Raw genomic sequence first — 23669 nt, 5'->3', positions numbered from 1 at the left:
CAGCCATGTCTCCTCAGTCTTTGGCAGCTCTGGGGGCAGGTCTCAAAAGTCCAGGGCAATTCAAAGTGGCCCTCAGCAATCCTCGCAGTCTCTCTCTGCCTCCACGAGGGTGCTGCTTCCAAAAAGTTCTTCGGCCTCTCTCCTGTGTCTCTCCAAATCTACGTCACCAGCTCCTCCCTGTTCAGCACTCTCTTTTCATGTCAACAAGTCCATCCAACAGGTGGGATTAATAAACTCTGGGTTTTAACAATCAAACCAAAAACCAAGCCAATACTGGAGAATCTTTAAATGCCATTACTATTACAGTACCACAGTGCTAAAATGTAGAGGGTGTTAATAATACCTGTACTCCTTATGTATCTAGCAAGAAAAGTTAGTTAAAAGAAAAATGTGTCTTTCATTTAGTGCCTTGGTGGGTTTCACCATGACCTGGCCTCCAGAAGTGATCTCATGATGAGTGTGGGTTCTGCTCCTCTCAGTCAACCAGTCCAGCAACAAGCATTTATTAAAAGCCTACCAAGTTAATGAAACAATCCATACACACAAGGAGTTGATAGCCTAATAGAAGTATCAAGGATGTAAGCATATGTAGAGTAAGTATAAGAGAATAAATATAAACAAATAAAATGCACTTCAATGCAATATAATTTGAAAGGGAATGAACTGGCAGTTGAGGAAATCAGGAAAGTTTCACATAAAACGCAATGCTTCAGCTATGCCTTCAGAGAAAAGAGAGATTGTATGAGGCAGATCTGAGGAGGAAATGCATTCCAGGCATGGGGCATGACCAGTGCAAAGGCATGGAGAAGGGAGAAAGAGTGCCACGTGTGACTTATAGAAAGAAGATCATTTTGATGAGACTGTTTAAGTATGAAAGAGCTGTAACATATAATTAGGCTGTAGAGATAGGTTAAGACAAGCAGGGTTGATGGTGGGGGTAGGAAATGGCTGTTCCCAAGGCCCTTTAGCTCAGATTCCTGGACTATCTCCATCAGGGTCTGAGGGAAGGTATCAATTGAGTTGGTAAGGATGGTTTGACTCACATGGCGTATACCACCTTCTGCCTTTCCCACAGGATGTACTTCAGTTTTAGCTAGGCTACTTTGTCTGCCCCATAGGTAGCAATTGTTTGGCAGCTCTTGGGTCTTCTTCAGTTGCTAATCTCTTCCCTAGAAGAGTTGTTTCCTGGATGTTGCCCCATGGACAATCTGGTAAAGCTTATGAAACTCTTCTCAGAAGAATGCTCTTAAAATGGTAGAAGGAAATGCAAAATTTCAATTAGAGATTAGTAAAAATAGAGATACAATTTTCCTATATACTAGTTCAAAGATGCCTCCTAAAATATATCCATAAATTCTAGGTTTAAAAACCTTGATCTAGTCTAACTCCCTTATTTGCCAGATGACAAAACCGAGGCCCAGAGAGAGGGGTAATGAGACCGAAGTCATCTAAATCGAAGGTGTGAACCTAGATCTTCTGCTTACTTTTTAGCCCCACACCATTCCACAGCATTGCCATCACTGGTATGAAAAAGCCTTTGGTCAGTGTCAAGGACCAGGGACCTAGTGCTGGCTGCTCCCCAAAGAACATACTATGACCTTAGAATTTCATGAACATTTGATGTTCACTCTAGCTGTACTATTCCCATCCCCCTCTGTCTTGGTCTTCCCAGAATGACCAGCTCTAATCTCTATTCTCTGTGCTCATTCAGGAGTCCTCCTTCCCATCCCTTTAGTCATTTTACTTACCTGTCTCTGAACAATCCTCTGATTCTGTTAGAGTTTTCATTGTGTGATGAGGGCCAAAGGGGGGGGGAGAATGCCCACACTTCTATAATATGTGGAGATTTACCAAAGGCTTCATTTCATTATTGGTTCCTCAAAACAACCCCCAGGACGACTTCTGTGAGAGAATGAGAGGGTCGTAAACCTAGGAATTGTCTGAGGGCAGATTTGAACCATATTTTTTTCTGACTTCAAGTCCAGAGCTCTACCCACTCCTTTACCCAGCCTCTCTCATGAGGAAGAAGACACACAAAAAATGAAATGAGAGTATGAGATTCAATCAGATTCTCCATTGATGGTCTTATGATCCCTTGAAACATCTCATTACAAACGAGGAAGACAGACTAGGTACACTTGTTCTATCAAACATGAGTACTTCCCAGAACCAATGGAGATTCATGGCCCTAACCCAAGTCATTACTTCTGTTTGGATAAAAGCCTTGGTTGGGCTTTTAAAAATCATTGTTTTTAAAGTCAAAGGACTGAAAGACATGCTAACAAATTCAGCCAGACAAGTTCAACAGCCAAACCGTCTAGAGGTTTCAGTCTGGCTAAGAGATATCTCTTGGAATGAAGCATGAGAATCATTCAGAATAAATAGGCTCACCGATGGGACAAAGAGTGGATATTGATCGATCTCTCATTTGCCAGCGTTTCATACTGTAGTAGGATAATAGAAAACAGTTCTGAATTTCATATGTGGCGCACCGATTCCTATCAGGAGCCTTGAGCCCTGGAGAGGGAAATACTTGGCATTTGATTATAGAAATTTTACATGTAACAACTACACAAAAGATAAAACAAAACAAAACACAAAAACCTCTGGGTAGTAAAATCTGCTCTTTATTACAAGGGGTGATAGTGTTGACTGACCAGGACCAATGCATCCTTTCAGAAATATGATATGGAGGAGGCTTTGAATCTTCTTCAGTGGGTACCAGAGAAGATGACCAAATTAGCAACTTCGCAAAGGGTGTTTTCTAAGGCCTGACTACTGGGGAATGGGTGAGAATTGTCAAAATAGGAGTTAAGCTTAAATTTTTCTTGACTCTTGAAACAACTTCAGTTTCTCAGAACAAGCAGAATGGCATAGCGATGGATGTGGAGTTGGAAATCAATCGGCAATTTTTTTTACACACTTCTTCTGTAGAAGTTAATGTGCTTGGTACCAGAAATACAAAGATAAAAATAAACCAATCCTTAACCTCAAGAACTTATATTCTATTCATGGAAGATAATATATGCATGTATCTGTACACATATATGTATAATATATACAACATATAATATATGTGCACGACATATTATATACATGTGTATATTTGTTGTTTGGTTATTTCAGTCATGTTTGACTCTTCATGACTCCATTTAGGGTTTTCCTGGCAAAAATATGGCAGTGATTTGCATTTCTTCCTCCAGTTGATTCATTTTGTGAGGCAATCAGACGTTAAGTGACATGCCCCAGGGTCACACAGTTAGGAAGTGTTTAAGGATGGATTTGAGCTCAGGTCTTTCTGAGTCCAGGACCAGTGCTCTATCCATTGAACCACCAGCTCCCTCCTTCATAAACACATATATACATGTGTACATAAAACACATTAAAAGTAATATGTGGGAAAGAAAGCATTAGAAACTGGGAAAATCCAAAAAGACTTCACGTAGAAGGTGGCTTCTGAGTTGAGCTTTAAAGAAGGTTAAGGCTTCTAAAATGTGGAGATGAAAAGCCTGGCTTCATGTCCTACCTCCAGACACTTCCTAGCTGTGTGATCCTGGACAAGTCACTTGCTCTTTTTTAGCCTCAATTTCCTCTTCTGTAAAATGGAGATAATAATACCTCTGGTATTCATCGCAAGGATTTTTTTTGTGAGTCTCCAATGAGATAATATTATGTCCTCTATAAGTGTCAGGTTTTATAAATTCAATACTCAAGAGGTAGTGGAAAAATTGTATTGAGATCGGACTCAGTCATTAGTCTGTTCAGGCCAGGTCTACATTTGAGAAGAAATCGGGTGAAGTAGGGACAGTTTAGAGAATCCAGATGAGTCATTTGACTAATAATCATCTCTTGAATTTTTACAAGACTTTGTACTTTTAAAGCCCTTCAACATCCATTAGCTCAGTTGTTCAAAACTATTGCTTTGTATGCGAAGTAGGACAGATAGGGCTATTTCCATTTTGTAGATGAGGAAGCTTCAGTGGCGGTTATTTGACCTGCTCAACGTAACTCTGCCAAGAAGCAACAGAACTGAAATCAGAACCCATGTGTCCTGACTCTTAGTCTCCCAATCTTTTCACTACCTAGGATGAGATGATTCATATCTGAATTAAATGGATTTTTGGCCTAGGCTATCCAAGTCTCAAGGGTTTTTACAAAGTAACATCAAGATATGAGAAATAATCAAGAGATGGGGGAAGATCAAGAAACACATCTCCCTTCTCTTGGCAGCAAAGTAGGGTCTAGTAGGGTGGAATGCTGTTTATATTGTCATCCACTGAATCATTATTAGATATTTTTGCTGAACTGATTTTCCTTGTTACAAAGGAAAGCTTCATTTTCAATGGAGTGAAAGGAACCTTTTGGAAAATTATTGTACTATCAAAACAATAGTCAAGGCAAATCAGCAAGCATTGATTAAGTACCTACTGTATCAGGCACTGTGCTAAGTGCTAGGGATACAAAGAAAAATAAAAGAAAGGTACTGGTTTCAAGGAGATTATAATTTAATAGGGGAAACAATATACTAATAACTATGTACAATCTCTCTCTATATATATTATACACACTTACATACATATACACACATATATACACATAAGTGCCTATATAAATACATACATACAGACGTATATACATACACACCCTATTTTCACCCTTTGTTATGTAGGCCTACTTATTCTAAAATCCCTGAATGAGCTCCCCCATATTCTTATTATGTTTCACTTTTATCATTCTTGTGATATATTTAGTACAAACTTTTCCAACCAGGCAACTCGTGTAGGTTCTCTGAGAACATTTCTTTTCATTTGAGGACAAAATCTATGGGAATATCAAACGTATATTTGCATTTGAAGCATGTTTTTATAGACCAATGTTTTTTCCCAGTGTAATTCAGGCTCCAAGACACAGGTTTTCCTCACCCAGTCTTGTGAACAATGATCTATCCACCCGAGTCAGTAATATTAAGTTAAATTTATGATGGCGACTTTTCAGCATATTTCCGATTTGGGGCTGCATCCTTCTTCCACAGCCTGCAAATGAACAACAGTTTTAGTTATAAATGTTTCCCAGTGAACCAGCACTCTTGATGATAGAATTGAAACTTATTTTATTCCTTGCAAAATTCTGACGTGAAACTCACCAATCATCATGACACGGTACTAAGAAACTCCATTTGGCTGTGTGACTGGTGTTTTGTCATGCTAAAGTGAACAGTGAGGACTTAGAGGCTCTCAGATCAGGTAACTTTTTCCAGTGAATGAGGGGAGTGGGGGCAGCAAACATGCTCCTGACTGCCTGGGAATCTAAGGCATTTCCCTTTGCCATTAAAATTTGATGAACCGGGACATTATCAAAAGTCATCTCGTTCAAACCAATCTCCCCCTTCTCTGATTTCCAACACTTATGGTTTATAGCACATGTTTTAGTTTATGCCTCATTGTTTCTATGCTGACTTGCCAATCTCAAATACACAGATGGTTTTATGATCTCATTAATATAAATGTTCTTTCTAACTATGTAGATTGCAACCCAACCATGCCTACCCTTCCATTGTGAAAGAATATTTTCTATGTACTTACAAAAGTTTGTCACAGGGATCCAATGAACATTCTGGGGATCATCCCTATTTCCCACTGACATTATGAGGGGAGAACCCATGCAAAGTCATGTAGAGAGCAAATGGAATGCCAAGTTCAGTGAACAGGAAGTGGGAGAATTTGACTGGAATGTAGATTGTGAAATGGACAGAATGTGAATTTTGGAAAGGTAGGATAGACTGTTCAAACTGATAAATTTGTATTTTTTCCCTAATGTTGATAGGAAATTGCTAAAGATTCTTGTGCAAAAGAAAGATGTGGCCAGGCTGTATTTTAGGGGGATTGTTTCGGTAGCTATATAGAGGAGTGTATTGGAATGACAAGAGAATAGTAGCAAGGAAACAGATTAGAATTATACTATTATAGTCAGGACAAGAGGTGATCAAAGCCTGAATTGGGGAAGGGAACACATCAGAAATATCATGGAGATGAATCAACAAGACTTGGCAGCTTATTGGACAGGAAAAGTGAGAGAGAAGAGTCAAGGAAGATTCTAAGGAGAAGAATATATAGAATTGGCAGCCCTTTCTCTACTCCTTTCATACATTCTATACATGTCTGCAACTCCATGATCAGGAACCTAAGTGAGTAGAAGGTTGGTAACATTCTCAAGAGAAATGGAGAAGTTCAGGGAGTGGGCAGATTCAGGGGGGAAGATCATGAGGTCTCATTTGAACTTGTTAAGATATTCAAGTGAAGTCCAGCAGGACATCTTTTAGGAGAAGATTAAGTTTGAATATGTGGATTTGGGTTTCATTCGCATAGAGGTAGGTGGCAATTATTACACTGGAATCCAGGAATTTTTAAAAGAACTGTAAATGTCTCCAACTCACTGTCTGATCCCTTATGAAGGATTTCCTGAAAGACATAGATTAAAATCAATGAGGTTGAGACAGCACGAGTGAGTTGGGAGTTGAACTGTTTGATCACAGTGAGAACACAGAACCACAAAGGTATTTCAGGATATGTTCACATCATCGTGCCAAGTAAACTGTCAGCTGATTGAAGGTGGTGACCATGCTGCAGTGTTCCTCTTTTATAAACCCTACAATCTTTAAGATTGTGCCAGGGACATGGAGGGACTAAAGAAGACTTTATTCTCAGAGTTAGCAAGAATGATGGGAAGGGAATAAGCATTTACATAGCCCCTTCTATGTGCCAGGCCCTGTGCTAAATGCTTTAAAAATATTATCTCATTTAAAATATTCTCCATGCATCAATCTAATACAGATAAAGATTCCAAATGGTCATTTTTTCTGCCATGTCATCAATAGGTATTTGGTACCTATACTCATCACTTAGTGGCATCAATCCCTGGTGAAAACCAATTATGTCTTCACTTGAGTGTCTTTTATGTACATAATTGGTCAACTCAATGAACTAGCTAGATAAACCAACATGCAGATAAATCCAATCATAGCTTTAATCTCTATGAGATGTTAAAGATGTGTTATCTTTTTGATTAGCCACAGACAGATAATATATTGATCTTCATTGCAGTGGACCTAGGACCAGAAAGATTTTCATTCAAATCCTGCCTCAGTCACTTAATAATTGTGTAAATCAGGGCAAGTCATTTAATATGTATCTTCCTCAGTTTCGTCATTGGTGAAATGGAAATAATCTCCCATGGTTATTGTGATGATAATGGCATAATATTTTAATATTTTGAATATTTTAGATATTCAAAATATTTATTTTGAAAATCTTAAAGTGCTATCTAAATGTAATTGTAATTATTATTATTAGTAGTAGTAGTAGTACTAATAATAGTGGTAGTGGTGATGGTGGTAGCATCTTGGAGTTTATTTCAAGTTGTGTCCCTGAAATCACTAGTGAATTATTGAGAGTGAGGCATAGTAAAAAGAACACTGTCTCTTGGAGTCAGAAGATTTGGGTTCAGATTTTGCCTCTGATACTTTTTGCCTGTGTGACCATGATCTTGGATTCCTTTTCTATAACATGAAGTCCCCTGGAGTACCTCCTAACTTGAGATCTATGACCTTTTGATTTACAGGTTTATAGGTTTAGAGCTAGAGGTCATCTAATCCAATTTACAGATGGGGAACCTGAAGTCCAGAGAAAGGAATGGCTTCCCAAGTGACATAACTAGTAAGTGGTAGCACAGTACACGAACCCAGGTCTCTGCCTCTAAATTCACTGCTTTTTTTCCTTCACTGCTGAATCTTGTGAAGTGGCATATTGAGGTAAATCCCTTGATATCTGATATTTCACCGCATAATATTGAGAAAAGTATAATAACACGGAAACGCTATTTAAAGGGCAGGAGAATTTGGACTGATTCTAATGCATGACGCTTATTTCTAATATTTCCAAAGATTTTAAAGTTTGGCTAACCACTTAACCTTTTAATGAAACTACATTTTGAGCAAGAGTAAGACCGAATTACTTTAATTTGTGCATACAAAACATCAGCAAACTAGGGTTTAAAAACCAAGATTTTAGTGTTGTGAAGCTTTGGGGTTATTTTTTCTATTTCCGTTAGAAATTCCTTTAGTGGAAGAACCATGAAGTTGTGAGATGTGGGTTCTAGTCCTAGATTTTTATGTTAATTTGTTTTGTGACTATAGGCAAAGCCCATTCATGTGGGGACTCAGTTTCTTTATACCTAATGTAATTCTTAATAATTTTTTAAAAATTCTGAGTTCCAGATTTTATTCTTCTCCCCTGGCCTCCCTCCCTTAGATAGTAAGCAATCAGATATAGGTTATACATGTGCAGTTATGTAAAACATTTTCATATTAGCCATTTTGCAAAAGAAGAATTGAAGATAAGTAAAGGAATGAAAGAAAGAAAGTGAAAATAGTCTGTATTCAAACAATAGCAGTTCTTTCTTTGGGGATGGATATGCATCACCATTAGTTTTGTGGGATTATCTTGGATCATTGTATCGCTGAGACTAGTTAAACCATTCATAGTTCTCCAATGTACAATATTGCTATCACTGTGTGCAACATTATCCTGGTTCTGCTCACTTCACTATGCATCAGTCCCTGTAAGTCTTTCCAGGTTTTTCTGAAATCATCCTGCTTGTCATTTCTTATAGCACAATAATATTCCATTGCAATCATATACCACAGCTTGCTTAGCCATTGCCCCATTGACGGGCATCCCTTTGATTTCCAATTCTTAACCACCACAAAAAAGCAGCAATAAATATTTTGGTACATAGACAGTGAGGGCTACTAAAAAAAATAATAACCAACTTGCAGATAAATACAGTCATAGCTACGATGGGGCTATTCCAGAAGTTCTCTCATGTGAACAAGGTCTTGTTTATTTTTTGTTGTTGTTGTTTATAACCTTGAAGTACTTTGAAAGGGAATGCTTCACCACTTGTAAAACAAGAAGAAAAAAAAACTGGGGTGAGGTAGCACAGAAGGAAAGCTTAGAAATGTGGGGAAGGCTAATGATGCCTCAAACAGCTCTCCCAGCTGTGGGTAATATTAAGTAAGGACTCTCACTGCTATTTGATTAGACTTTCAATGGGAAAAAAGGAAGAAAACTGTGAGATTCTCTCTTTCTCTTTGCTTTTGTAACCCTGGCCAGATTGCAGCTGCAGAGTTAAAGACCGACAAGAAAAGGAGGGCAATCTTTTTACAAGGGTGTAGAAATTTATAGCATTATAAACTAGAGATGAAAAGTCATAACTGAAATTTAGTATCCTTTCATTTATTTTAAATTTATTTATTTACTTTTCATTTACAACATTCAGTTCCACAATCCCTTGAATTCCAAATTTTTTCCCCATGGCGGCATGCAATCAGATATAGGTTCTACAAATACCTTCACATTAAACATTAGTCAAGTTGTAAAGAAGGATTATAACCAATGGAGTGAACAGTGAAAAAGAAAGAAATAAAACAAAACAAAACACAAAAGAGAGAGCAGGTAGTTTGTTTCAATTTGCATTATGACTCTACAGTTCTTCCTCTGGATGTGGATATCCCTTTCCATCATGAATCTTTTGGAGTTGTCTTATAACCTTGCATTGTGGAGAGGAGCCCAGTCTATTGAAGTTAGTCATCACACATACGATGTATCTGTAATTGTGTACAAAGTTCTCTTGCTTCTGCTTTCCTCACCCAGCATCAGCCTATATAAATCTCTCCAGGTTAATATGAAGTCCGTCAGCTCCTTATTTTGTATGGCACAATAGTATTCCATTACATTCATATGCCACAAATTGTTTAGCCATTCCCCAATTGATGGGCATCCCCTTGAATTCCAATTCTTTGCCACCATAAAAAGAGTCACTATAAATATTTTTGCACATAGGGGTCCTTTTCCCACTTCTATGATCTCTTTGGGATATAGCCCTAGATGTGGTATTGCTGGGTATGAATTTTTTTGTAGCCCCTTGGCTATAGTTCCAGATTGATCTCCTGAATGGTTGTATCAGTTCACAACTCCACCAACAATGCATTAGTGTTCCAGAAATGTATTACTTTTACTGTAAATCTCCAAATTATGGTAACTGCAAAAAAAATCTTACTAGATTTTTTGGAGGTTTGCAACTTAAACTTAAGTGCAAACAATCTCTCTCCTTCCTAGAGGGCAATAGAGTCCATTGGAAGTTAATTGAGCTACTAGAGAAATAAGTAGAGCTGAAGTCAGTTTGAAATATTTCAAAATAGTTTAATTGTTTAGGTAAATTAGTAGCAAAGTCACCTACATTGAAATAAACTATTCCAGAAGTCAGAAATGGTATTGTATGAGGAGTACATAATATTGTACAGGAGAGATTCACTGGAATGTTACAGCAGAATATGATTGAGAAATAACATAAGATGGGCTTGAGAAAGCTGTGAAGATAAAGATAAGCAAGGGATCAAAAGTGTGAAATAAAAGATTTGTTTCAAAGTTTGTAGGGAAAAATTTGGAAGAGATGTTTAAGTAAGTAAAGATAGAAGGAGAATGGGTAGAAAGGTAAAAAAAAGGTGGAATCCCTTTGAGCTGATAGTGTGAGTTCAGGGTTTGGGAATTAAAGGGTTTGAGTTTGGAAAGAGGTTTGAGATTGGTCTGATTACACTGAGATAAGAAGGATTTGAAAACTTTTAGAGAAATGCCAGCTAGCAATTTAGAGTGGCAGTACCCTGTTCTTGGTACATTGCAATAAGGTACTGCTAAATGAATAAAATTGTGATTCTAGACATTTGATCATCTTAAGACATTTCTACCTACTATAGCCATTTGTTTGAAAATGTTCTTTTATTCTGTGTTGTAAAATAGCACACCATCAGAATGGCAAAAAAAGATATCGGCATGATTAGTCCTAAATGTACTAAAGAAAATACATTTTGAATGAAGAATACTACTTAATTACAAGGTAGAGTCCACAAGCAGGAAACTATCTCAGAGAAAATGATTATTGAGCATACTTGCTTGTGTGCGCCTGGAAAATTAAAATACCAGAAGCAGAAATGGGAAGAATTTCAATTATGTAATTTCAGGGTTATAACTTTCTGTGGACAGTATAACATCATATTTTTGTTAGACTAGTATTTATAAGGTTCTCTCATCCTTGTCATGCTTTCTCAGTTTCAAGAGAGGGACTGAAAGGACCTCATGATATATTAGAAACAAATACAAAAACCTCATCTGACTTTATTTCCCTGACTAGAAGTTAGAATATCTGCCTAGCATATTTGTTTTGTGTTTTCACTATTCTAAGGAAATAGGGTGTTAGTTTCTGTGGACACTTGAATAGAAAGGCAGGCAGGTGTGAAAGGGAAAGTGACCTGCGCTTTCCCTCAATCTGTGGTCATCCTCCAGACTTTAAGAGAAAGATTCAATATTTTCCCAGTGCTGTTAATTGATAGCATGTACTCCGTGGAAGTTTGCTTTTGTGTGTCTGGGTTTAAGTGTAGTAATTCTGTATGTGTAATTCTGAGCAGAATTTGAACACATGAAAGCAAAGAAAGCAATTAATTAACATGAACATCAAAAAATAAATGAATCCATGTATTTTCAATGGATTGTGAGCCTATGATTATGGGGTGGGTATAAATCCCTGAATAATTTGAGGGAAACTTTCAGCCATTTAGGTGTGGATCCTTGGAGGGTCTAAGTTATCTTTATGAGTCAACATCCAATTAAGAATCACAGAAATGACTGAAAATTAAAGAAAGAAACAGAAGCAAATGATTACTTTTACACATGGGCATCCCCATGGAACAAATCAGCATATAGTAGCTGTTTGAAAGTTGTTGAAATGTATATATTCCTTCAGAGTGGGGACCATATTTGCTTTTGTTGTTCGGTCATCTCAGTCATGTCTGATGCTGTGACCCAATTTGAGGTTTTCTTGGCAAAGATGCTGAAGTGGTTCACCATTTCCTTCTCCTGCTCATTTTACAGATGAGAAGCTGAGGCACACATGATTAAGTGACTTACCCAGGGTTACAGACGTAGTAAATATCTGAGGCCAAATTTGAACTCAGGAAGATGAGGCTTTCTGACTCCAGGTCGAGCTCACTCTCCACTGTTGGGCTCAGTTTCCTGATCGGCAAAATTAGACTTGCAATAGCACCTACATCCCAGGGTTGTGGTGAGGATCACATGTGATATTTATGTATGATACACATACATAAAATCTATTTCTTGTAATCAGGGTGTATGGGGTATTGAGGCAGCACTATCACTTTTGATGGGGACCATCTCCAGTCATCCTGAACTATATCTTGCCACTGGACCCAGATGGCCATGGAGGGCAAAGTAAGGCTGATGATCTTGCACAACCCTCTCTCATTTAAATTCAAATTCACTTGCAAGTCACAGCATCATTTTCCTGATGTCATGGTCCTCTATGTGAACAAAGGACAGATAACAAGAACACTTGTGGCATGAGGGCTTGCCTGAAGCCTTTTCAGGGCTTCCTATCCACCTTTGGTGGCCACCTCTCACCCAGCTCTCACTTGTGTCTCCAAGAAACTATAACATGTGCAGCAGCCACACCCCAGTAAAACTATCATGGCAGATGGGATAAACTAAGTTGAGGATAACTGACAGACCTCAAAGTCATCAATAAGTTAGGGGGGGATCTACCCCAGGTGTGTGAAGATTTCCCCTGGCAAGAAGAATGCCTGAGAAAACTCCGTCCCAATGGCCATGAAGGTGGCTGAAGCAGGTACTGTGGAAAACTTAGAGCTTGGTGAGACACCAAAGACACCAAGGTCATTTACTGCATCCTGGGCCACCACCCATCATCTTGACTTTTGGCTTGTCACTGAACTTTGATGACTCTGGAAGAGAGGGTGAGGCTGAGGACTTTGTGAAACTCTGCTTCACTTAAATCCAACTCATGCCCATGTCAAGACATCACCTCTTAATGAAATTGGTCCTTTTCAAAAACGAAGGACAAGGGGTGGCTAAGTGTTGCAGTGAATAGAATACTGGCCCTGGAGTCAGGAGGACCTGAGTTCAAATCCGACCTCAGACACTTAACACAAAACTAGCCATGTGACCTCGGGCAAGGCACCCCAATTGCCCTACCTTCTCCCCTCCAAAAAGCAAAAAGAAAAATCTAAAACTAAGACAAAACGAAGGACAAACAAAGAACAACCCATTGTAACAGTTATTTTTATTATTATTTGCCCCACCTAAGTCGTAGCCCAGTATAGAGTGGGGAGGTACTCTAGAACCCATGATGGTTCCTGGACTGTTGTAAAGAGATAGGGCAGGGGAGGGGCAGAAGAAGACCAAAGAACCACTTATTGTTTCCTGCCTCATTCTGAAGTAACAAGTCCTTTCAGTACTGAGTCATTTCATGACCAGGAGCATCTAGAAAGTTCTCCATACCAGAAAGGCTGAGTCTCTGGAAGTTTTCAGAGGAGCTCCCAGGAATTGCCTCTTAGGCCAATTCATCCTCAGCTACCTAACAATCAGAGCTGTACCAAAGGGCCTGACTTGTTGGGACAACTAGGTGACAGAGTGGACAAAGTGGAGTCTAGAAGATCAGAGTTCAAATTCAGCCTCAGACACTTACTCGCTATGTGACTCCAGGCAAGTCACGTAACCTCTGTCCATCTCATTTTCCTCATCTATAAAATGGGCATGGTAATAATAGCATCTGCTTTTCAGGATTGTTGTGAGGAGCAAATGGGATAATATCTGGAAAGAGCTTTGCAAGTCTTAAGGTTCCATATAAATGCTACTTATTATCGGTAAATTGGGAATGTTCAATCACCAGAAGTATTAAAGCAGGGGTTAAATGACTATAGATCCAGCACATTAGAGAAAAATGCTTTTTGTTGTTGTTGTTGTTGTGTTGTTTGTTTGCTTTTTCCTGGGAGAAATGGCTAGATGGTCTCTAAGGTCTTCTCCAAATCTGTAATTTTAAGATGATAACTTTAAATTCCTGTGTCTCTACTTAACTCTAACCTCTGTCAAATATCTTACTCAGAAACAAAAGCTTTATTTTGTTGCATATTGTTATTTTTTGTTTCTTTGCCTTCTAATATTGTTAATTTATTATAAGCACCCATTTTTAAACATTTTGAGTTGCATATTATTTCCCTCCCTTCAACCTCTTGCTAATACATTGAGAAGACAAGCAATATGATACCATTACATATGTGAAGCCATGCAAAATCTATTCTACATTAGCCATATTGCAAAAAAAGTTAAAAATAACATACATCAATCAGAATTCTTCAATTCTCCTAAGGCAGATAACATTTTTCATCATGAGTCCTTTGGAATTGTCTTGGATCATGGTGTTGTTCAGAGTTGTTAACTCTCATGGTGGATCATCATTACAATATTTCTATTACTGTGTACTGTATACAATGTCGTCTTGTTTCTGCTCACTTCATCTTGTATCAGTTCATATAAATCTCATGGTTTTATTATTTCTGAAAGTACAATAGTATTATATCACAATTATGTACTACAACATGTTCAGTCATTCCCCAATTGATTGGCGTCTCCTTGATTTCCATTTCATTGTCACCACAAAAAGAGAAGGAGCTTGCTATGTAAAGGAATCCTAGGATACCTTATTTGGGAAAGTGAAGATTGTTTTTGTTTTTTTATTTTAGTTTTAGTAATTTAGATGACTACATATGGCAGTTACCTATCCTCCAAGTTTGAATAAGTATATATGGCCCAGCAGCCCTTTAGGACTTCCATTGACAATGCAGGTCAGCACCTTCTCTGCAACTTTGTGTTAGAAAGTTGCTTGGTGTTCTAAGAGATTAAATAAGATAGTCAAGGTTCCATTCCAGTAGGTGTCATGTTATTCAGTCATTTTTCAGTTGTGTCTGACTCTTTGTGACCCCATTTGGGATTTTTTTGGCAGAGATATGAAAGTAGTCTGTCATTTTCTTCTCCAGGTTTTTTTATAGATGAGGAAACTGAGGCAAAAAGGGTTAAGTGATTGGTCCAGGATCACACAGCTATTAAGTCTTGAGGTTAGACTTACTCTCAAGAAGACAACTCTTCCTGACTCCAGGTCCAGGTCTGGGCCCAGCCCACCTAACTACCCAGTAAGTGTCATAGGAAGGATCTAAACCCAGGAACTCTCGACTCTGAGCCTTGTTCTCTACTAACTTCTCCATGATGTCTCTCTTATTCCAGGCTGCCTTCATTCAGGTTTGCTTAGATTAAAAGGAGGCTGATACTTGGGTTTACAGAAGGCATTGTGAAGCACAGTATTCACATGAATAAGACCTGAATAAAGCTAGTGTGTTTAATGGGATAAATTATATAGGCAAACTTATGAGCTGAGAAAGAGATTCAAGCCTGACTCCCACAGGGATATTCAATGGAACCCTATTTTGGAGCAGGCTCTAAAGAATGGTATTATACAGTGGAATCTAGTAAAAAACTCAGAGTGGGTGAGCTGCGTTTTGTATCAGTGTGATCGTGGAGTACCTGAGTCTCTGTTTTCTCATCTTTAAAATGAAAAATAATATGTGTACCACCTGCCTCGTTGGGCTATTATAAAGAAAATGCTTTGTAAACTTCAAAATGCTAAACAAATTTGAGATATTAAAAACATTTCCCCCCAGCATTAAAATTTGTACTTTCATTTCCCTGTTTCAAATCATTCAGGAAAGGGTTGTTCATATCACTTTAAGGCTATCGTATCATCAATAGAGTGATAACTAGGGTGGTGAGTTCAGAGCTTTGTTCCTGGGCACTTGATTTAGATAGCATTGTAGTCTTTTAGTAGTTAAAGTGAGTTTAGTTACACTATTTAGTTAAAATAGTCAACTAGGAGATAGTGAACTCCATTAGACTTCTCATGCCATTCCCTGGGAACAGTTGGTGGTGCTTGCCCCCGAAATATTTTTTTTTAATTCTTGACTCTAATCATCTCCCTATTTAAAAGTTGAAATTTCTGTTTGGCATGAATTTGCATATATAATTGATATTATATTGCTTCTAAATGAGTAGGAAAGGAGCAGGAGGGAGGAAGAGAATTTGGATGTCAAAATTTTAGAAAAAAATGAAAGTTGAAAATTGAGTGTACATAGGAGAGTATTAGCAGAAAACAAATGGTCAGCTCTGTCAAGACACCAACCCCTCTTCCTACCTTCTTTAATGGTTTGTATGTTTAACTCCTTGCAATCAATTTGTTAATATGATTATTAATAGCTCTTCAAGACCAAGACAATTTTACTGTCTGTAGAGAGACAACCAAGAGAAATGATGTGGTCAGAAAAGGCCATCTTTCTATAGTCTCTGCCACATAATAGATCCAATATCCTTGCACAAAGATTTCCAATGACTTTTGGCAGGTGTTCATCACAGCAGATGCATTCTTTCTGTTGGGCACCATTTGGTTCAATCTCCCTCAATCTTTGAAAGCTTCATAATTAGGCCAAATTATAATGTATGGGGCAATAAAAGAATTCTTTCATCAATTCTTTTTATCATGATGTACTCTAAATGGTGTGAGCTATTTAATTGCTATTGATATTTGACATTGATTTTTTTTAAATGATGTAGTCAGTCAACAGACATTTATTAAATACCTACCATATCCCAAGCATTGTGCTAAGCAATGGAGCTATGTGGATTGATGAGATCATCTAAAAAATGCAAATAAATTGTCAAGAGGCAGTTTGGCTAGCACCAGCATTGGGAAGATCTAGGTTCAAATCCTACCTCTGACATATACCAGGTGTGTGGCCATAAGCATGCCCTTTAACCCTTCAGTTCCCCTCCTACAGTCAAACGGTTATAGCATATAAAAGTCACCTTAGGCACCACATAATCCAACATCGTCATTTTACATTTAATTCAATAAAAAAAATTAGTGAGTTTCCAAGTGTCAGATGCCATGCTGCATATTAAAGATAGAATGACAAAAATATAATAGTCCAGACCTCAAGGACCTTGGAACTATTGAGGAAGACAAAACCTACACATATATGTGTATAAAAATAATGGAAGGTACCAAAGCCTAGAGATATGAAGTGATTCACCCCAGGTAGTTCAGGTAATACATAAAAGATCTGGGCTTTGAATCCATATCCTCTGACTTCAGCACTCTTTCCTTTATCTCTCTTTTTTATATATGAAGAAGCAAATGTCTTTGACACTAGATGTGTGACCATGGACAAGTCATTTAAATTTTTGGAACTTCAGTTTCTTCTTCTGCAAAAGAATGATCTCAATGGTTTCTCAGTCCTGATCAAGTTCTAACTCTATGATTCTACATAGCTTGGAGATGTTTGAGTCTCGTTCATGGTCACAGAACTAGTAGAAGTCAGAAGCAATATTTCAATCCTACCCCAATAGTTCCTTGTAATGTTTATCCTGAATAAATCAACATTTTACTATTAACAACCAATTATTATTTTAGGGCTAGACTTTTGTCCTTTATTTCCTCATTTTAAAAGTCTTTTAAAAAGTCAGTCCCAAGGGGCGGCCAGGTGGCTCAGCGAGTAAGAGCACTGGCTCCAGTGTCGGGATGACCTGGATCAAATCCGGGCTCAGATACTCAGCACCACACCCAGAAATAACTGGCCGTGTAACCTTGAGCAAGTTACTTAACCCCAACTGCTTAAAAAAAAAAAGTCAGTCCCTAAGGGACATGAGTGATTGATGAGATTGTTCTCACCCTCAAGCAACATGCTCTTCTGTCTTGGGAAGGACCCTACCTAACTTCTGCTTAGAGTGTATAAAAGAATCCAGTCTGGATGAGTTCTTGCCCTGGGAAAAATAGCTCCTGTCACTGTGCCCCTCTATTAGAATTTAGGGTGACTGAACTCATGAAGAAGAAAACCAACTAGAATGGTCTGGATGGAGATTGTCCAGATTTTTGAAGGGGACTGAGTCTCATGATCAACCTACATTCTCAGCAGGAGGAGTTGAAGACTTCTAGCCCACCTCCTCATTAAATGTCCACCAATCAGGGTTGACTTTCAGTTGTCAAGGGAATTACCTTTCATTATTTAAATTATTCCCTATTTCAAGCTTTCAGGCTCTCCATGCCTTTTGTCTTTGTTTGCCAAGAGAAACTACTGAACATCAATTTGTGGATTATTCGCTATCTTAATTAATAATTTGATTATAAATTACCCAGAAACTCTGTCTCTCAGTCTTAGGTAAATAAAGTAAGTCTCAGTCATGACAATTCTGGGTCCACTAACAGAGAAATAGGACAAAAAAATAGAACAATGAAAATCCAGGGACGCTGGTGACCATTGTTTTTAGCCTAGAAAGCAAAAGCAATTTCTTCTAAGTAATAAACACAGAGAAAACCAGAGGCGCCAAAAGTAAACCAGTAATGTATGGTCTGGTTAATTATTATCAGCTCTAAAGATAATTGGCACTCTTAGATAAGCCCTGGATTTGACATTGGGGGGGAACAGGATTTGAATCAGTTGTGCTGTTTTCTGCTTGTGTGACCTTGGGTGAGTCACTTAAACTTTGTCTTGCAGTTTCTTCATCTGTAAAATGAGGGGAGTGGTTTGGATGATCTTAGAGATCTAGGTCCCTTCCAGCTCAAGACTTTTGGTCCTATGTGACTTAAGCTATCTGGTTCTCAGTTTCCTCCTTTTACAAATGAAAGAGTTGGAACGGATGGCCTCTGGGACACCTTTCAGGCTCTAAGAAGTTACAGATGGGGTTCAGATCAGTTTTACTGGATGAGTTTATACAATGAGAAACCTCTTCACACCCTCCCTCTGGAGCTCATTAGCTGCATGACCACACGTTAACTTCCTCGACCTTTCTGTACCACAATTTTCTTATCTGTAAAATGGGAAAAATAATGCCCATCATTGGGAAGGGGGTGTGATCTAGTCTATTCAATCACCTATGAGAGTCAGTTGTTAAATATTCAACGTCAATATTTAAATCTGCAAACAGCAGGCCTAGCTTTATTATTTCCATTGTCTAGATTTAAGGAAGTGGAGGAGAGAATGTTCATAAGGCAGATTTATCTTAAAAGTGTGTCGTGTACACATTTCCCCTCAGTGACTCAGTTGTTCATCACTGAGCACGCATGTCTGCCTCCAGCACCAACCTCCTAGAGTTCTTTGGATGGTCCAAGTGAGATCATATATGTAAAACACACGGCCAACCTTCAAGCACATGTAAATGTCAGTTATTATGATTATCAGATAAATGGCATTTTAAACCTGGAAGTGATTGGAAGCAATGTGGGTAGATTCCATGTTACTAAAAGTAATGGAAGCCTCAGTTCATGTTGTAAAACCCTGTAGGGTGGGACAGCTAGGTGGTGCAGTGAATAGAGCACCGATTGTAGAATCAGGAGGACCTGAGTTCTAATCTGGCCTCAGACACTTAACACAAGCCATGTGACTTGGGCAAGTCACTTAACACCAATTGCCCTGCCTTCCCCCCTCCAGAAAAAGAGCAAAACAAAACACAAAAAACCCCTGCAGGGTTAGACTCCAAGCAATGCTTTTGTGGAACAAGGTACACCCACAGACATTAGTTCATGTCTGACCTCCAGCCCTTTCTTATAGGAGGTCTATCTAGGGGAGCCTTCCTGTATTTCTAATGGGTTTAATTGAATTTGTGAAAAGTGTTCTAATTCTTTTGGCCATGTGCCACTAGGCTGGCCCAAATTCATATTCAGTTCCCTCTCTGTCCTGTCCAGAAAAGCTCTTGTTTGTTTACTTTTTCCCCCTTGAGAGTCAGATGTTGTTATTTGGCTACTCACATAAATTTCAAATTCTTGTGAGAGCACCAGACATGGTCCGTATAACCCAGGATTCTGTGTCATGTTGGCATGAAATGACTTTAGGGGAGAGAATGAGATCCTCCTCCTTAAAATCACAAGGAGGTATGCTCAAGATCCTTAATTTTGCTCGTTAACCAGAATGGAATGATTCAAGCACGACTCCAGGAGTAGACCACTGGAGAGCCCCAGACTGGATACCAAGGCTACTGAGCATTTTGGGCTTTCTAATTCTTGTGAGAATAGCTCTGGCTCATTAGCAGGGCTCACAGTGGGGGGTTAGATTGGATAGCTGGTGAGAATGAACAAGGTGATCATGCTTGATCAAGTCATGAATCCCCCGACCAGCTGTATAGGGCTGTGGAAAGAAGAGTGCAGCATGAGTCAAAGGACCTGAGTTCAAATCCCAGTTCTGATGCTTTTTTTTAACCTGTATAAATTTAAGCAACTTTCTTAACCACCCCAGCTCTCAGTTTGCTCATCCTTACAATGAAAAGCGTGGACTATTTGACTTCTAAGATTCCTTCCAGCTTTTAATCTCTAACACTATGATTGAATATTACCCCATAACTTGGTAATTCATAATTTTCATATATCAATTTCTGTTATAAATTACCTCTTAAAGCAACTAGAAACATGTTCTATACTCTGCTATCTTTATCAGGTGAGAATATATCTATCGAATCAACCAGTTATAAAATCAGAAAGAGCAAAATGCTTCCAGCCATGTGGATAAAATGAAATTAATATATACTAGAAATGATTGAGACTGGTTGAAGAGTAGGTCACTCCTTCTGATAAAAATAGCCAATGGTTTGGAATTGAGCAGTGCAATGACAGGCCAGTCTAGTGATAGAAGCAGTTTTAGGGAAGCCTCCTGAGACATAATCAGCTGAAGAGGAAGGGAGGGGTTCAGAAGACAGCTGGCTCCCACTCAACCCTGTGAGCAGAGAATGATAGTGGAAACCTTGAAAGGTCAGAAGATTTTGAGGCTCCCATGGCATCTGAATAGTGTCCCCAAAAGAAGAGGTGAGAAGTGGCACCGACTTTAGACAAGGACAAACTATATACACTGAAGAAAGAGAGCTTCAGAATCCTTCAAAAAACCCACAGAGAAACTTCATGAGGGTCCCATGAAGCCAAGTCCTCTAGCAAACAGGAACTGTGGGTTTCCCATTTGTTACATGTGCTTGCTAATTTTGAGCCCACTTTATCATGGACTTTGTACTTGTGGTAGAATGTACCTCTGATTTGGAGGTGTCTTTTTGTATCAACTGTTCTTACTATAATATCTTAGTAAATATCCATTTCTAAAAGGGAAAGGGAAGAAATATCACTGCCTACTATATTCCAGGCATTGTGCTAAACACCATACAATTATTTCATATGATGCTCACAACAGCTCTGAAAAGTAGGTTCTATTATGATCCCCATTTTACAGTTCAGGAAACTGAGGCAGGCAAAGGTTAAATGACTTGCCCAGGAGCACACAGCTAGTTAGTGCCTGAGGACAGATTTAAATTCAGGTCTATCGGATTCCAGACCCAATGTAATCTGGTTTGATATAATAATTGATATTTAAATGATAATCAATAGACGAGCACCCTAGTGGGGGTTTGTGAGTGATAATATTATTGAAACTACCCTCAGCCCCTCAGGATTAACCACAGACTCTTGAGAAGGGGAAAGTAGATACTACCTTATAATGTGAGTGGAGGTTGACAGAATTAGCCCAGAGTATGTGCTGCATAAAGTTTATAAGATATTTTCCTCACAGGAAGTGGGTAGTGAAAATATTATTATCCTCATTTTGCATAAGTGATCTTCAGGGAAGATGAGAAGCTTACCTGTGGTCACACAGCTAGTAAGTGTTAAAAGTAGGCTAAGAACCAAGGTTTATTAAACAAATTTAGGGATCTCTCCATTATATTCCACTGATTCTGAAATGAAAATATCCCAAAGTCAGTACAAATATGCACTTTAGAACCCTAGAATTTCAGATTTAAGAGAAACCTTTGAGGTGATCCTAATGTTAATGGAATGTAAGTTCTTCCCCACCCATTAATGGGCCTCAGGTGAAGCCCACAAGGGAAGCTAGCTTGGGGGAGGCCTGTTTGTAGGAAGGCTTTCACACCTTTTGTTAATTTCTAATTAGGTGCTGAGTCAGGAGGGTTGTGATGCCTTCTGGCTCTAAAAGGGGTATATTTACTCTGAAGTTAGCATTTTGCTTTCAGGCTCACTCATTGGAAGAGAGTTCTTGTGATTTGCCCAGATGGGACTCTGGGTAGCCTTTAAGGAGCCAAACCTCCCCCCCCTTCCAACTTTGAAAAATACAGATGTTCGTGCTTCTCTCTCTGGTAACTATGTATATCTTGCCTTGGGCAGACAGTTGGATCTGTCTCTTGATCTGGGCTAATTTCTCAGACAGTTAGAAGGCCTGGTTGTTGGTCTTTATTTCTCTGCTTGTATTTTTCTTTGTTTGGATTTTCTCTGAAATTCAGGGTGCTGACTTTTCCTCAGAACTAATGAATGTAATTAAAAAAAAAAGATTGTTGATCCCTTAATCAGCTATCTTTCCTAGTAAAGCAGATCTAAGAACCTGTGCTCACAGCCATCCTGGATATGCCAATGTGGTTGCCACGACAGTCATCTAGTCCAACCTCCTGATTTTGCAGATGGGGAAACTGAGGCCTAGGCATTTTAAGTGACTTGTACTTTGTATTTGTTCAACTCTCAGATTCTCATTTTTTCCCCTATTTTTGTTATTTTCTAGACAAGTCTCCATTCTGGAAACCATCATACCATTGTAACCAATCTACAAACATTTATCTAGTTCATTCACATCCAGGCAGGATGGATGACTCATCCTCCACAGGAGTTTCTATACCAAAATCTTTTCATCTGGAGGTTTACTCCACTCCTGACTACTCATATGGGAAGGACACTCTTCCTTTTAATTGGCTGATTTTTTCCCAGGGTTCTCCAATTTCAGGAGGGAACCCAGGCTAACCACAACATCATTTCTCTCCAGGTTGCACTGCTGATTCATCTCCACAGATTTTCTCTACAATTCTCCATTTCAGCCTTACCACATGCTTTCTCCCTCTTCCAGTTTTCTACTCCCTTGTATGTGCTATCTTTCCCCATTAGAATGTAAGCTTCTTGAGGGCAGGGCTATCTTTCTGTCTGCATTTTTATTACCAGTATTAGCACAGAACCTAACACAAAATGACTATTTAATATATGCTTACCGATTGACTGATTTAGTACAATGTATTAGGTATTGTGCTAAGCACCAGGGATATGAATAAAGGAAAAAATATTCCCTGAAGGTAGGAATTTTATTGGGACTTGAAGAAAGCCAGGAAAATCAGAAGAAGCCAGAGCATTCACCACACTGTTAAATTTTGGGAACACAGATGCAATGAAAGACAGTCACTACTTCAAGGGGGTCACATTTGAATAGCTTTACCCATCCATGTTGTTTTATCTGGTCCTTGCAACAATCCTGTGAGGTAGGTGCTATTATTAATACCATTTTATAGATGTGGACACTGAGGTTGAAGGAGTTAAGTGACTTGATTAGGGTCACACAATTAATCAATCTGAGGCAGGATTCAAACTTGAGGTCTTCCTGACTGCAAGTCTATCCTCCTGTCCACTCTCCCACCTTGCTACCTTTTCTCTACTCTTGTAAGGTCACACAGGCAATCAGTAACAGAATACGGACTGGAACCCAAGTCTCTGCTTTAAATCCAATGCTTTTCCTCCACTGTACCAAATTGCTCACTCTACAATCATATGAACAGGCTGCTGACCTTAAATGCCAGAACTTCTGAACTAATATATGTCCATTCAAAATGTTTTTGTTAGTTGTTTAGAAA

Source organism: Petaurus breviceps, unplaced genomic scaffold (assembly GCF_028583685.1).
Source record: "Petaurus breviceps papuanus isolate PSGF00001 unplaced genomic scaffold, PetGlider_PUasm1.0 174, whole genome shotgun sequence".
NCBI classification, from domain to species: Eukaryota; Metazoa; Chordata; class Mammalia; order Diprotodontia; family Petauridae; genus Petaurus; species Petaurus breviceps.
This window is presented reverse-complemented; position numbering follows the sequence as displayed.